This window comes from Grus americana, chromosome 9 (genome assembly GCF_028858705.1).
Source record: "Grus americana isolate bGruAme1 chromosome 9, bGruAme1.mat, whole genome shotgun sequence".
Taxonomy (NCBI): domain Eukaryota; kingdom Metazoa; phylum Chordata; class Aves; order Gruiformes; family Gruidae; genus Grus; species Grus americana.
This window is the reverse complement of record NC_072860.1, coordinates 19,718,627-19,734,657: the sequence shown is the minus strand read 5'-3', so window position 1 is coordinate 19,734,657 and position 16,031 is coordinate 19,718,627.

The window sequence follows — 16,031 nt, the reverse complement described above, 5'->3', positions numbered from 1 at the left end:
TGCCAGTGGGAGGGCACTGTTTCTTATCTGGCTTTCCCGGTTTACTCCTCCAAGCTGTGTCACTTGCTCCTCATAGGCTTTTCTTTGAATGCTGTTCGTTTATTTATTTACTTTAAGAATCTGCTCTATATTTGCTCATTTCATTTTTTATCTTGATTAAATATCTATCTTGGTTTGGTTTTCACAGCCCCATGTTCTCCTATGCAGAAAGCTATGGAGGGAGAGGTTTGCCTAAGGAAGAGCTGCAGAACTACGGTGTTCGCGCTAAGCCCGGTCAGTGTTAGGGAGAGATTTACATCAGTGTACTTGAGATCAGACTCATATGTCTTATTTTTCCAGTATTCCCTGTACAGAACTGTGACTTCTGCTTCCTTTGAGTCCTCTTTCTAGCTGATAACATCCCTATCATCCCTAGTGGTGTTTCATAGGGACAACATTTGCTGTGGTGTTTTTAAAAGTTACTTGCAAGTATTTCATTGTGCCAATTTATTTGTTCTGACTTATTACAAAGAATATGTGAGGGCAATTTGAAAATCCTAGATTTAAAAGAAATGCATTACGAGCTAGTATTTTGAGTATTTCACCTTGCTGACCAAAATGTTGGCGTGGCTTTTCTTGGTAGAGTTTTCCATGTAGAAAAAAAAAACCACTTGCACTCATTTCTCTTGTCTCTCTGTGCCTCTCACTGCCTGTGTATCTGTCTTGAACGTTTTCTGAAACATTTTATTTGTTGTTCAAATATTTGCAGTCCTTAGAAGAGCAGAAAAACTTCAAGCATTTTGAAAACATAGAAGGGCTCGTTAAACTCAATGAAAATTACTGAGATATTGCTTTAAAGTGCCCTGCTTAAATAAATCAGAGAGTTCTACAACTCTTAAATGCCCAATAGAGATGCAAGAGGCACCTAGAATAATAGACTAGGTCACACTTAAATTAATCTCTCTTGAAGAACATAACAGTAATAAGATAAACTGACTCTGCATTAAACCACAAAAGCACAGATAATAATAAAATACAGCTCCCCTAAATGAATCTCTCTTAGAGGAAGTGGCCAGGTGACAGACTGGAGCATGAAAAGGGAAAAAAAATTAAAATTATTTAACTTGTTGAAAGAATCAGTTTTTCTGAGTATCAGAGCAAAATGTTACCAGCCTTACAGATAGCTCTTCAGAAGCAGAAAGGCTTTTTAAAACATTTCCTCTCGTATAGAGCAATTTGTTGACTAGATATACACAGTAATATGAATTTAGTTGCTGCAGGTAGAAACTAATAAAGCTTTTCTTTTCCTATAACCTCTAAATCCAGGATTTAACCTCAGAGAACGTCAGAATACTGTTGCGATTGGATTTTTGTCAACGGGCCCTGCGCAAATTGAGTTTGGTGGGTTCGTCAAGGTTATGTAACAGCAAACATTTGGAAAAATTGGGCACAATTGTCAGCCTTTGCTCTGAAAGGGCACAGGATTAAGCGAGCATAAAAATTTAATTGTCCTCTCACCCTGAAAAAGGCTGGGGCTTACCATATTAGGGTCGGGCTGGCTAGTTGAGCAGCAATTTTTATCTGGCCCCTGGATAAATAGATGCATTCAGCATTCTTGGGCCTTCAACCTTCATTAACACAGAAATTAATCACATAAATTAAACATATATATTTTGCTGGAAAAAGTCTTAACAAGCTGCATCCTCTACTGGATGAGAGAAAAGAATCAGGCATGTGTACATATTTAGCCTGACAATGCCAAGATTTCCAGAATATGTTTAGGTTTCTGTCCTTAATTTTCAAGGAGCAGATTGGCAGCTGGTGTAAATTGTCTACACTAATCACAGTGGAGCTAGGCCAATATATACCATGCGGGAGTTGATTTGCAGTTCGCTTGAGGCTCTCAAATTCCCATTCTCAACACGTTTTCTTTTTTAAACTTCATTGGTACTTTGCTGTAATTCAGTTCCTTTCAGTGGAGGTATATGGGTGTGTAATTGGAATAGCCAAGCAAAGAACTGGTCCTTTAGATCTTATGAGGACAAGTGTATTCCTGTGCTTCAGTAGTGAAATGTAATGCACGTAAGATACCAAATTTGTGATACATAATGACATTTTACATTTATGTGGTCTCTTTCATTCCACGTAATCCCACGGAGATTTACAAGTAGCTTAATGGCAGCAAACTGTGTCTGATTTTTGAAACTAATTATTTCTGCCGTTGGAGCAGTTGGTCAGTAACATAAGTGATGTTAAATAGCAGAATAATCACTGATAACCTGGGTGCTTACTGGAGTTGCAGGGGGAGTTGTTCTTAGCCTCCCACAGTAAATGGCAGTGTGTTACGTGATAATGTTGACCATAAGCTATTAAAATAAGGCAGGATTTGCTTAAAAGCAAATGCTTTGTATTTAAGGTTTATTTTTCTCATGTTTAAAATATGAAATTACAGAGTAAAAGGAAGTGGTAAAACCTCCATCACTCAAAGCCATGGGAATGTATCCGCTTGTTCACACATGCTCCATAGTTATTGAAAGTGTGATTCTCACTTTACCGACTAATCCAACACTTGAATGTGTTTAAAGCACAGCTTAGTACTAGCCCAACGTTTTGGTTTCCAAGTAATTATAAAGAAGAATGTGCCACATCATACCTATCTTTTATTTGTATGTCAGTGATGAATAAAATTTTCAATGTGCAATCACAGATTGGCCAAGTTGTGTGTGAGAGACAGAGCCCCTTTAGATAACTTAAGTGCCTCTCTCGTGAAAGATGCGTATGGAATTTGGGGGTCCGTATTATGCATCTAGGTCCACTGGGATGTGCTAATGCCCAAGCTAACTTTAGTCGGTGAAAGTTAATTGTTTCATTTTATGGCTACCAGATCCTACCAGCTCTTCCTTGGCTGGCTCCTCGCTCCCATTCTGCTTGTTTGCTCTGTGATGCACACTCTGATGCCAGCTGATGAAGAGCTGGGGACCAAAGGGGATTCAGGGATCTCTGGTGCTGTGGGTGTCCCGCTGTTTTACAGAGCAGGAGATGCTGAACAGTCCTCTGAAATGTCTCCAGCACCGGCGTGAATTTCACACACTGTCTGCATTTCCTAAATCTGGCGTTCAACTTCAGAAGAGCTGGCAGCTTTCTACCTTAAACTGGCTGGGAATTAGACATCTTTTCCTATGGAAAGATATTCAAGGCTTTAAAATAGCTTACATGATGAACCAGAATGAAACGTTAGGAAAGAAAAAAAAGCCTTAGTTTTACATGTATACTTGTATATGTGAGTGGGTGGCTGGGATTTTTTTGGAGAATCCAGTTTTTAGGAGAGCAAACAAAAGAACACGTTTTTGGCATCTCAGCTGGCTTTCTGGAAGCCCCTGTCCCATTTTGAATTTTGCAAAGCTGGAGACGGGAGAGAGGCAAGGAAGCAGAAAGATACAGGGGCACTGGAAACCCAGGGAATGCTGTTCTTCCCCTTGCTTCTTCCTCTTTCTCCTCTCCTCTGAAAGATTTCTGTCATTTTAACAAGGAGAGAGATTAACAGAAGCATTGTATCTAGGGAAATAATTTTGATTTTTTTTTCTGTTAAATTTAAATGTTTCCTACAGAATTTTTCAGTTGTGCAAGCACAGCACTTCTGATTAGAAAATTATCATGAGAGACAATTTCTCAGCTCTGTTTTGATTATCCACCAGTGAATTCAATGTAGTTCACACTGGCATCTGTAGCCATTATGGTCACTTTTAATAAGATTAAGTCTCTTTCTCTGAGGTGTTTCGGCTGAAATGTAAGGGTTTCGAGCAGTAGAAAAGTATGTTCAGATGGGTAGATTTATTGCACCAAATATGCCTTCATTTCCACTGGAAAGCCCGATTCTCCATGACTAGTCCTCTAAAATACATGCCCTGGGTTCTCAAAAGCATTCCCGTTTCTCTTGTTTTGTGAGCTTCGTTATCGTATGGTCAGTCCGTGGCATTCCAGGTCTCATCTTTAATGACATGCTGCATCTGCAGTGCAGTGTGATTTGAGTGAATTAAAGGATCTAAAATAAAGGACCACAGATTTGAGGCACCTCTTAAAAAAAAAAAAAAAAAAAACCAAAAAACAAACCCACCACAAACCAAAAATAGTAGAGTTTCTGAACATTAAAAATACTATAGGATAGAAACATGCACTCTAAGAAATTCTAGTACTGGTTTACAAGTTAGTGTACACAGAGGCATTTCCTTGCTCCTGTGTTAGACGTGGGAAAATTCAGACCTCTGATAGACTTTGAGGAAGTAATTTTGGAATTCGTATGCTGCTGTTTGATATTATTATTGTCAGGCTGATTTATCTCATCTAAGTGATTATTAGGTATTATCATAGTAGATTATATTTCATTACCTCAGAATACTAATCATAGCATTAGTTTTTTCTTGTTACTAATATGAGTTTTGTTACTGGAATATTAAACATGAGCAGAGAATATAAACTGTGAGAATTGATATTAGAAAATGTTTGATAAAAGATTTAATTAGCAGAATGAGACTTTTTTGAAGAAAATATTTCATATTTATTTGTTACTACTGTACCAGTATCTCAATCTACCTTTTTTGCTTAAGCTTAATAGTGGTAGGACACATCATTTGAATTTAACTGTAAAAATCTTAAACAGTAAACTACTTTGATTAAAGCTAATTAAAGTAGGTTTGTTATTAAGTGTTACTTTTGCTTCTTGGTGTATCGTGCTTGCCAAAATCCAGTTGCCAAGTGAGTTGATCTAGAAGGCTTTTTCTCTCCCTTGAGAACGGCAGGATGAAGGGAGTGTTATCAGTGCAGCAATATATTGTTGCTCAGAAGCATGTGCTGGGGAAGTGAAGAAGGTTGCCATCTCTCAGACCTAAAGGATTTCAAAGGCTGCAAGCGTAACAGAAACTCTTTTAATTTCATGCCACCCATCCTGTTTTCATGGTGACCCATGAAAATTGACACAAGACAGTGGTATGCCAGAATTCTTAAGGGAAAATCAGTTTATTACTAGAGCTTTGAGAACTTTGAAAAAAGCCATAGGAGCAAGCTTTATTTCTCCCTTTCAGCCAGCAGAAAGTTTCCCAGGTTTGTGATCTAGTTTAAAGTGGAGAAAGGTCTGTGCAGTGCAGAATGCACTGAAAGATGGCTGGACCCAAGGCATTCACTCCCCTGTTTTGGGTTGGTTCATGCTCTGGCCAGGCTCAGTACCAGTAGGAATATGTTGGGTTTGTATTGTCTGTACTTTTTCCCTGACTGCTGTAGTCCCTCCCTTAGGTTTACCTACTCAAAGTAAAACAAGCAGTATGTGATGGCAGGTAGACAGTATTGTGGAGCAGGGCTGTTTTTCGGTAGCTTACTGATGTTTAAGTACACAGGTGGGAGCATGCAAACCAGCCCAGGAGCAGACCTGTTTGAAGCCAAACAGCCTCACCCCCATTCCTCCCCATGCCAACTCTGGGTCATTGCTTTGTGCTGTGCCTTCCCCATGTCAGGCTTTCTTTACTTCACTTAGGTCTTTTTTTGGGAAAGTCTCTAACCTTCTTGCAGATGGGAAATAGGGATGGACAGAAGAAAACAGTAACAGTTTTACACCACACCCAAACATCACCCCTCCCATTTTTGGGCTCTCATCTTGTCTGTCCAGGTTGTTTCTTGTACATGTTACTGCAAAGACATTATGGCAGACCCTCAAACTAGATGTGCTGTTGAGACTTAATGCTGGCTAGGGTGCAGCTCATCCTGGATGGAAAACAGCATGGGCTGCACTTCTGTGAGCACACTGCTGTGCAGAGCCATACTAAAGGTTTGCTAGACTGGTGTTGCTAGCCAAGTACAGAAATCTCCACTGGAAACAAGTTTAGGGGTCTCTATTGGAGGCAGTGGGCACTCTGAAATGAGGGACGGGTTTTGCTATGTGTGGAATGCAAGACTTTTCAAGCAGCTTACAACACTGCAAGGTGGTGAGCGGTCCTCATAGTGCTGAATGCCTCTGCTTTCTCCATCCTATCTGCAGTAATAGAGAGTGCTCAGGAGCACTCTGCACTGCAAAGGATCAAATCTGTCATCTCTTCTGGTGTTTTCAGAAAGAAAAAAAGTCACCATTGAGAGTCTCCAAAAGCCTCTAGTTTTTAATGATCCATCTGTACCTTTCCATTGTGTTCTGCTGAAAAAGACATTTAATTTATTTTAAAAGATCTGGGGTGTTCAGTGAGCCCAGTTTGCACATTTCTCGTGACACATCCAGCAGTCCCAGCAAGGGCAACTTCTTAGCGTGGCAGGCTACAGAACAATGCGGCTTTTTTTTTTTCTTTGCCCCTCTTTCTCTCAAGGAATACAAGTCTTCCAGAGAAGACAGCATCTCTCATTATATAAAAAATGTGTGTGCCTGGTTATGTGTATCATATAGGTGGGAAATACGAACTTTAATAAAAATGAGCCATTCTAGACATGGGTGCTGTAAGTCTGATGACAGAATTGATTGTCCTCATAGCTGAAAATGCATGAAGGAAACAAGTGTTTTAAGGGGAAAATGACAGTGTCCAATTTAATCTGTAGAGAAACTGCAGCTTTAACTCTTTAGGGTCAGGAGATGGCTTGTTGTGAGGTGTGTGAACCATGCTTTTACGCAGTGGAGCCCTGCTTCCTGGCACAAGCTTGTTAGTGCTGCTGCAATAGAAGTAATAACAAAATCCTCTTTGTCTCAAGTTGGTATCTACAAATTCTCACAGGGAGAAACAAAACAAAACAACACAAAAACCCCAACAGTCCAACATGTCAAACCCTCGCTATTTTCGCATGTGAAAATCCCCTGAGAGAAATATTGTGTATCGCTACTGTAGATAGAGTACATGTACTCAAGAACAAAGAGGGCTTAAGAAGAAGACATGGTGAATATATAATAACTCTGAATAAATACGGTAAGTCCTCTCTTGTTTCTTTGCAAGTGCTTTTCAAGAAGTGAATAATAGTAAAGCTCTCCAAGTCACTTAGGGTCTGAGCCTGCAAATATCTACTCATATGAGTACTTCTTACTCATGTAAGTAGTCCCATTGAAGTCTGTAAACCTGCTCATGTGAGTAAGGCTAAACAAGTTCAGGGTCTAAAACACTATGGGGGAGACAAAAGCATATACAAGTACAGCCCTAAGACTCTTCAGACATGGAGCAGCAAAAGATTTATCTGAGGCTTCCAATGTAAAGCCTTGTAAATTAGTAGGAAGATCTAAAAAATCAGGCCGCCGCTGCATTGGGAAGCAATGGAGCTCTCTTAATATGGGGATATAGGGGTAATGTGATGGAAAGACTTAGATGCAGCATGTAGTCTAGCAGTTGTATTCTGTGCTCCTCACAATCAGAGCAGTAGCTGGAAGTCTAGCGAGCAAATAATTATAGTAATCAAGTCACGATGAAACAAAGGAGACGCTATTATTCCAGCAACTGGCCAAGGGAACACAAGTTTGGCTGGCTGGATTCCTGAAGGAAAGCGGGATTTACTACATAATGTGGGATATAAACTTTGATGCATGTAAATTTTTATATACTTGTTTGCTTTTACTTTTTAAATAACCTCTGACAAAAAATAAACTAATTGACTATCAGTTTAACTGATTAAATTTTGGACAACAATAAACGGAAATCTGCTAAAAGTCAGGGCTTGTTTATCTTCTATACTTGCCAATGTAAAAATGATCTATGATGAAATCCTTTTACTCTGTGTTCAGTCTGATGAAGCAAGGAATACAATTCTTCCCATTCTAAAGCTAGAACTGTAGAAGTAGCAAAATCTCCTCTCACGGGCTTTTTGAGGAGTCCCAATTCTGGCTCTGTCTTTGTGGTCTGGAGCTGAGAGCAAGGTGAAGTGTGACTGTGTGCACGTTGCAGCCACATGGACTGCAGTCTGGCTGTGTGTCTCTTGCAGTCCCTTGCAGCAAGCGAGGCTTTTAACCTTCAATAAAAAGTTTGGCCAGTCTTTTCTGATTTATGCTGAATACGTGATGCAGCCTCAAGATATTTTTGGGATAACACAGGAATCTGCCCAGCTGGCCACCTTGTCTGCTTTGCACCTAGGGTAGGTTCGAACATGTGAATATAAGAAGGGCATGGGGGTAGTCTAAGGGTCTGTTTTCTTCTAATTGGTAAACCTGTGTCCTAATCTCCATTTTGCAGCAAAGTAAGGCTTAGAGAAAATAAGGCTTAATGTCATGAAAATCAATGGGAAATTAATGGCAGATGGTATTTTGGGGAATCTGTCCCCCAGAGATTTCCTCAGGGTGAAACATGAAGTTTCTCTGAAAGGAGAAAGCCCATGAGATCTCCTGATGGAGACCCAGGTCTTGCCTTGTGCTTTACTTATGGTATCACTTATCTTTCAGGTGGACTTGCCTCCTGCTTACTGGGCTGCTTTTGAACAAAGGTCTTTTAATGTTTGAACACAGGTAGAGATGTTGGGAAGTATTACTGGTCCATGGTCATCAGTACTATGTTCTTTTGTAATCTGAATAATTTTCAGAAATTTTTAAGCAAGGCAGAGGGAGTCTCACCCATTTGTTGAAAGTGCCAAGCTACTGTCTTGTTGCTTCCATCACTGTTGTGTTGGCTGTGCTTGAGGTTGCTTTTTCCTGGCCAATCAAATTGTCCTGGATTTTCTCTTCCCAAAGGCAGTTTTTTATTCAATAACCTGGATGTTTGTGAATTGTGACTGGACTTGAAATTCCTTGATTCATTGGGATCAAATCCTGTACCTCAAATATTGAGGAGGCCAGCTAGCAAAGACTTGTTGAAAAAATTAGGTGTAATAAAAATGACGGTATCCATGCTGTTCCCAGGAACCCAAAGAAATTTGCCTGCCTTATTTATAATGCTATAGATCGGACCATTTGGACCAATCTATATAGCAAACTTGGGCCAAGTTTGCCGTTTTAAAGCCAGTAGTATTCATATGAAGTTAATGGAGTTTCTACCAATGCAAAATCTATCCTCTACTCTTTCAACTTTTCAGAGAGATTTAATCTTTGTGCCTTTTATCTTTTTCCTTTTTTTTTTCCTCCCAAAGGAAAAAAAGAAACCTTTAAGGGGGGGGGAAATAGAGATAAGAAAGCCCATGAAGAAATACTATTTTGAAGTAATGTACTTTTTTCAATGACAGCTTAGTATTTTTGTTAAACGGCACCACTTTCAGCTTTCAAAAAGGTTTAGCCAACAGTGTTCACACTGCTTTCGACAAGGTAAACCTTGCCCACCCGTTATAACCTTTAGGTCATTCCAATCATGTTGTTTCTCCCATAATGCCAGAAGTAATGGAGTAGGCAGGAAGTGAAAGTAGAAGTTATACAGCACTGCTCTCCTGCCTTTTGTTTGCTTGTCTATAACTACCTTAAACTACTTCCTTCTCATCATTATAACAATGGGATGAAATGGTTCTTTATAAATGGCCATGAAGTAAAGGCAGGCTGCAAAGGCTTCTGTAACCTATTATTATGACCTTTCTCTCATCAGTAATTGTTTAGCAATTTGTACCTGAAAAATCCAAGCTGTCTGTAATGTGCCACACAAGGTGTGGTGCAAGGGCTTTGGAGACAGCTAGAATAATTATTAAATACCAATGTGGTATAAGGCAGCAAGTCTAAGCAGCATGAAAAGGCATCAGAAGATTGAATAATGAACTCATCTTCAAATGTGTTAGGCCCTGGCTTGTTTTGGTGAAATAAATGCATGTGATTTAACACACAGAGACTGCTGATGCTGTGCCTGGATTCACTTCATTAAGAAAAAACCAAAACAGACCTGCTGTAATTCTGCCATAGGTATCTGTAGGCAGAAACCAGATGCCATAAAAATCTTGGTGTCTCACAGAAGTAGCAGGATGATAGAGGCCTGAAATACCCTCATACTTTACTCATAAGCTACAGGGTCTGTTGTAAGCACCATTTCAGTGTCAGAGCCCACCTATTTGTTTAGATTAAAGCAGTAAGCAGCCTGACCTTTTCGAAACTCCTTCAACTGATCTCTGGGGGCAGAAGCTTTATAGGTATTTTTTCCCTAACTTTTGAACATTGCAACTAATAGAGTTGTCCTTGTGACTAGTGATGACTCAGAGCCAGACACAGTAGGCACGGATAAGTGTAAAGCAAGAGGAATGTCAGTAAGTGTCAGTGGGCTGTGAACGCTGCTGTGTCTCCAGTAGCATAGTGATTGCAGTAAGGTGTTTTGCTTATGTTTTGGAATTGAAAAGTAAAACTTTTGAAGTGTCCAGCGTTTGCCTTGAGCTGGATCATTTGAGGTATTTTGTCCCAAGTATTCCTTGTCCTAAGTCTTGCCACCCACTATTTCGTGTGGTTTGTCTTTAGCTGGCCCTTTTCCCGTACCCGTTAGTGTTTGCCCGGTGAGTGCCAAAGCTTTCATTCTTCCTTCCCTGAATGGCTTCAAATTTGCATCTCATGCAAACAGCCCAGCTGCTAGAGTCACACTCACAGTAAATGGCTGACACACTATTTATACACACTTCTTGGGTAGCGACTTGTTCCTTGGCTATGTGGAGAAAATAATATTGCTTGACTTTATTTTTCACACTCTTGGGTTTTTTTAAATCCTTCCTCTTAAAATATTTTGACAGATTTTTCTAGTTTTGTGCCTTTGGCAACAGCTAATATTGGCTTATTTCTTTAGTTAGGCTTTTTCATTATGATTTTGAGCATACTCAGTCTGGATGGTTAACAAGGGACAGCAGTGCAAAGAAACAGCCATGAAGATGGGCAGAGTAAGTGGCTGCAAAGCATCCTTGCAGTGAACTGACTTGTGTGCCCTCTCCTGGCTGGAAGCAGCCAGCTCAGGCCGGCACGCCATGCTCCCTGTGCCGCTGGCTGCTCTAGCAGGTCAAGTAGCAAGAGATAATATAGGGATTTATGCAGCAAACAAGACCTAGGCTCTTCCTCCGTAACCTCAGCTATTGTCACTGCATGTTCCTTAGTAATGCTCCAGGCTTCCTGCCCTCTGGGCACGTCTTTTCCAACCTGTTTCCTTCAGCTCTTGCCCTCCAAGTTTGGCAGAAGGCTGCTAGGGCAGGTAATGGGATGTACTGGTCCTCCTCAGCATTAGGCTGTTAATGAGATCATGCCTCCATGTGGGTGCTGATGTTCTCCCTTCAGAGCAGAGCTGCACCACTGCAATTGACAGAAGATCTGGAAAAGAACGTTCTGGGATCCAGCTTGTCCCTCCCAAATTGGAATAGCTGCAGTTTGCTAACTTGTGGACTTGCCACCTGCCCCACAAGCGTCGTTCCTAGGGGCTTTGCAGAAGAACTTCATCCAAGTCCTCATGTGACTTTTCCAGCTTGCTGCTGCTTCTTCCTTCTCTGGGATGAAAAGCCGTTCAGGACTTGCTCAAATCCTGGCTATAGTGTAGTCACATGCACCAGCAAAAGGGCTGGCACTCTGTTTTATTATTTGTATTATGGTGACTGTCAGGTCTCAGGGTTCTAGGTATAGTAGAAACACAGAACAAGGAGGTTGCTCCTCGCCTCAAAGCTCAATGCTGTAATACCAGGCTGGGCAGGTTTGACACTTGCCCTGCAGTTAGCTTACTTTAATATATGACTGTAGAGCATCAAGGAATCAGCCCCTGTGCTTTGCTGTATCCTAAGGAGGGAGGGGTGGCTTCATTATTGCACTTGTTTGTCATTATCAGATTTCAAGGATAGTATTCAAACCCAGTAGTGTGCCAGCTTGGCCCTTCTGCCATGCAGAGCTGATGTGAAGAGTATGCTGGAGTTTACTGTGCTCTGGGCCTTGAGATCAGATGCCAGACCTGTTGTTGCAGGTTCCTATGTAAGGACTTAGTGCTCTAGATGTGGCTGCATTTTACTATCATGGTTGCTGTGATGTTTATATAGTGTTTCTTTAATTCTCTGGAGAAAAAAAAATGCTCTATCTTTGTAAACTAGCATATTATCTACTGTTATTTAACCTAGTCTGCCCAATGTTACATTACATTTGGCAAGGGAGGAGCTATATAAATGTGTAAGCTGAGCAGATAGATGTGTGAGTAGAGCAAAGCAAATGTCAGTTTTTCTCTCTTCCCCCAGTACTTTATTTATCAATCTTTTACATTGATTTCTTTCTGCTTTCAAATCCAAAAGGGGTGATGATGGAGAAGGATTTTCTTATCTGCTGCTAAATAGAAATGGAGGCCCTAATCCTGCAAATATTTATTCCTGGGTTTAACTTTAAAATTAAGAATGTTCATTAATCTTGGTGAGATCAGAAGACAATTTACCTTTTAGATGAGTCCACCAAACCACTTTTCAGTAAGTTAGGACTCTTCTCTCCTGCACAGATGAAGTAAGGACTGTCCATTTAACATGGCTGCTGTTTGACCTGTTTTAGTTTGTTTCCAATTCATAAGCAAGCAGTGAAAAAGGTCCCTCCAGTAAGTTTTAAATTTGTGTAGGAATTTTCATGAATTCCTTGAAATTTAGCAGAAAGCTTAGTTTTTAAGTTAGGCATTATGAGTATCAAATTAAGCTGTCACCATGTGAAGTGATACAGAGGAAGATGTATACAAGTACAAGCACACTCACATGAACACACACACGCATCTCTTTCCTCTCTATGCTGACTGGTAAGTCTTAACAGCAGAACTAGAGGCTGGGAATTACATTTTAGTAATTCTTTTCTAGTTATGTCAGATTTCTAGCATGCTATTAGAGACATATGTGTCATCCTCACCATCACCCAACATATCATTGCTGTTTCAAACTGTTACCAGAGCTGTTGACACAGAATATTGTGTCTGTCGACAGCTCCAATTAGTTGGCGTGTCTGACTACTGACAGCACAGTCTACTTTTGTTTATGAAGACGGTGTGAGCTGTATCTCACTCTCACAACCTCCAGTGGCAGACAGATGGATAGAACTATATAATCATCAACGGAAGCGGGTGATATTCTGTCTTCACAAATCATCATGTGGAGCAGAACCAACGGCCTTTTGTCTGCTTTCAGAAATGACTGCAAGATTCCTCCCATCTGTCAAGTTATGAGGATGAATATGTATAAAATACATCAGATATATATGCAGGGTTTTGTATTGTGGGGGTTTTTTTGTTTGATTGGGGGTGAGGGGGAAGGGGGGAAAACTGCTTCTTAATTTTCACCAGATGTTAGCTATGAGACATGGAACAGTAGAGGGAGAAGCACAATCATTTTCTCTCAAATAGAACTTTCTTGAGGGTGGTTTTTTTTTTAAAGGAATGGACCAACCCCTCATCATTTGCAAATGTGGAACCCCATTGATTTCCAAAGGTCGTACAATTGCAACTGAGCACAGAATTTAGTCTGATGCACTCTTTACATGTATTTAATCCTCTCTATTGTGTGATTATAAAATCTTAGCAGCTGCCCAACCAGCGATGTTCTGCTTTTCATTTAGTAGCAGTTACAGATACAAACTATTTTCAAATATACAGTTCCAACTTGCCGAGTGGTTCCTCAAGCATAGTGTACACTGAGTTCAGGGATTGTTTGTTCTGAGAACAGACCTCCCCTCACAAGTAGGTAAGTAGTATAGATTTGACTTGTTCATTCAAGCAACGTACTGTTTAGTATTCCTTAAAAGACCTAAAATCTAAGTGTGACATTTGTTTTCTTAAGAACGGTAAGATAATGGATATACACAGATTTTTTTTTTTTTTAAGAAATAAGGCTTTCTTTTCCTTAATATATCAAAATATCAAGATTTTAATAGAATTTTGTTTTAGCCAGCAAATTCTTATAAAGCAAATGTCTGCTTGAAAGTGAAGGGGAAATCAGAATATGACTTGTATTTTTGGTGTTTTCCTGCTCTGTACTGTATAATATTTTTCAGCTTTCCTCTGCTGTAACACATGCTATAACGTTTAAGTGCTGAGCCTGACTGCTAAAAGTTAATTAGTGTTTATTACCAACTGAAGTGGAAGCAGGATTTGAGGTTTATCCAGGAATTAAGGAATACAGATTCACTTATTTGCTGTATTTCATATAGCAAATGAATAAGTGCCATTTCCTTACCCTTGTGAGAAATGAACTGTAATCTTGCAAAAATTTCCTAACTTTCCCTGCAAAGTCAGCAGGATCTAGTGTATAAAATGTAAGGGTGTACTTAAAGCATCAGAGAGGAGCGTTGGTTGATAGCATTTTTGGTTTTGTACTTTACTTCAGGATCAGATTCCTACTAAGACAATTGGAACAAAACCAGTGATATCCAGGATAGTTTTGATGATTCCCCCCACACACACACACCTTTTTTCCCTTTTTTCTTTTTTATTTTTTTTAACCCCTCTGTATCTTCTGTAAAACTGGTAACTCAGTGAATAAAATTCAGCGGGAAGGATGCAACTGCGTATTAGATTCTGTGGATCTTCAGAGTAATCTCTGCTGCAGTTTGAAGGAAAAACTAAGAGTTTCATCCTGACTGATTTCCCATCCCTGTTAATTCCATAGGCTTTTCTCCATTAGTGAAAAGAACCTAAAACTGGGGAGGAATGTTACTGCTCTTGATACGGACCAGTTCCCAGTGTGTTCATTGCTGTAATTAAACAGATAAATCAGTAATATAAAAACACTGTATTTTATTCAAAATTTAGCAATTTTCCAATGGTATGTGTTTTTGATTTTTGCACATCCTCAAGCAATTGGACTGTATGGGGTAAAATACTTTTTGACTTGGAAATTTTTAGTAATCAGTTTAAAATTTACATGAATTTGTAGTTGCGCTCTAGTATTTTTCAGTTGTAGATGAGTAATGATATCATGAGTTTGTGCTGCACACTTTGAAACTCAGCTGAAATTTTGAAAGTTCCTGAGCAGGCCACAGAATAAACATATTAAGACATTTGATGAACATGCATGAAGTCCAAGGAAATTCTTCTGAGCTCCTGGCTAATATAAGAAAAAAGGAGCAGCTAAGTTTAGTAAATAAATAATTAATTTTTGATTATTCACTCGACAGTAATTAGTACTGTGACCCAGTTCTTAATCAGTTGGAGATTCCAGTGAAATACTTTATGGAAGTCAAACACTTGTTCAAATGAAAACTCCAATATTTAGACCATAGAAAGCATGTGGGTTAGAGTGAGAGAAACAGAGGCTGTTAACTGACCTCTTGAGAGTTGTTGAGCACGTGTGATTGAGAGCAACTACTGCGTATCCCAGGTTGTGAAGTGTGACAGTAAGCAGAGGACTTGCACTAGCTTTTCTTCTGCCATGGGTCATTGGGCCTTTTTGTTTCAAGACCGTAAGAGGGACAGAATTATTAGGAGCAATAACGGGCTGTAGTAGCATCAAGTGTGTAGCCACTGGCTCTATGACTTCATGGACACTGAGAGCTGCTGCAGAGCAGAAGCAGTTTAACAGGAAAGTTCTTTACTACTGCCAGCACCTGCAAGCTCTCCTCTCCTTCCCTGGCTTGCATAGCAGCAGTAGGGCATATCTGACCTCAGCGAGACCCCCTTCTTAGGATTCAGATACTGGAGAGGTTAATGGGTGGCCTTAGCCAGGTCCCAAAGGTGACTTTTCTCTCAAATGTCATGTTCACAAGAGGATATCTAGGAGAGCCGGTCAGTCTTCTGGGAAATCTCCAAACACAGCTCCTTTTGCTTTCAGTTTTCTCTCTCCTCCTTTGTGTCATATTATTCAGGCTGTGGGATTGCCAGCACCAATGCTAGTTTTACATTTGTTTCAGTACATTATTTTTGATTTATTTTAGGATTTTTTTTTTTAAAATAGTGCCATGTTAGGCTCTGAGAAACCAGTGATGCCTCTGCTTACTGAAATAGGAATAGTATTACTTAAATAGTGATTATTATTTGTGCCCTTGAACTGAGCTGGTGTTTGCCTGGTAGCTGAGGACCCCACCAACATCTGGGCAACCATTGCACAGAGAAGACATAGTCCGATATAGCCCCTCTTGTCAAAGAGAATATGCAAACCAGACAAAAGAATGGTTTTTATCCCTGTTTTACATACAGGGATTGAGGCACTCGGAGATTGGGTTACTTATGCAAGTCTAT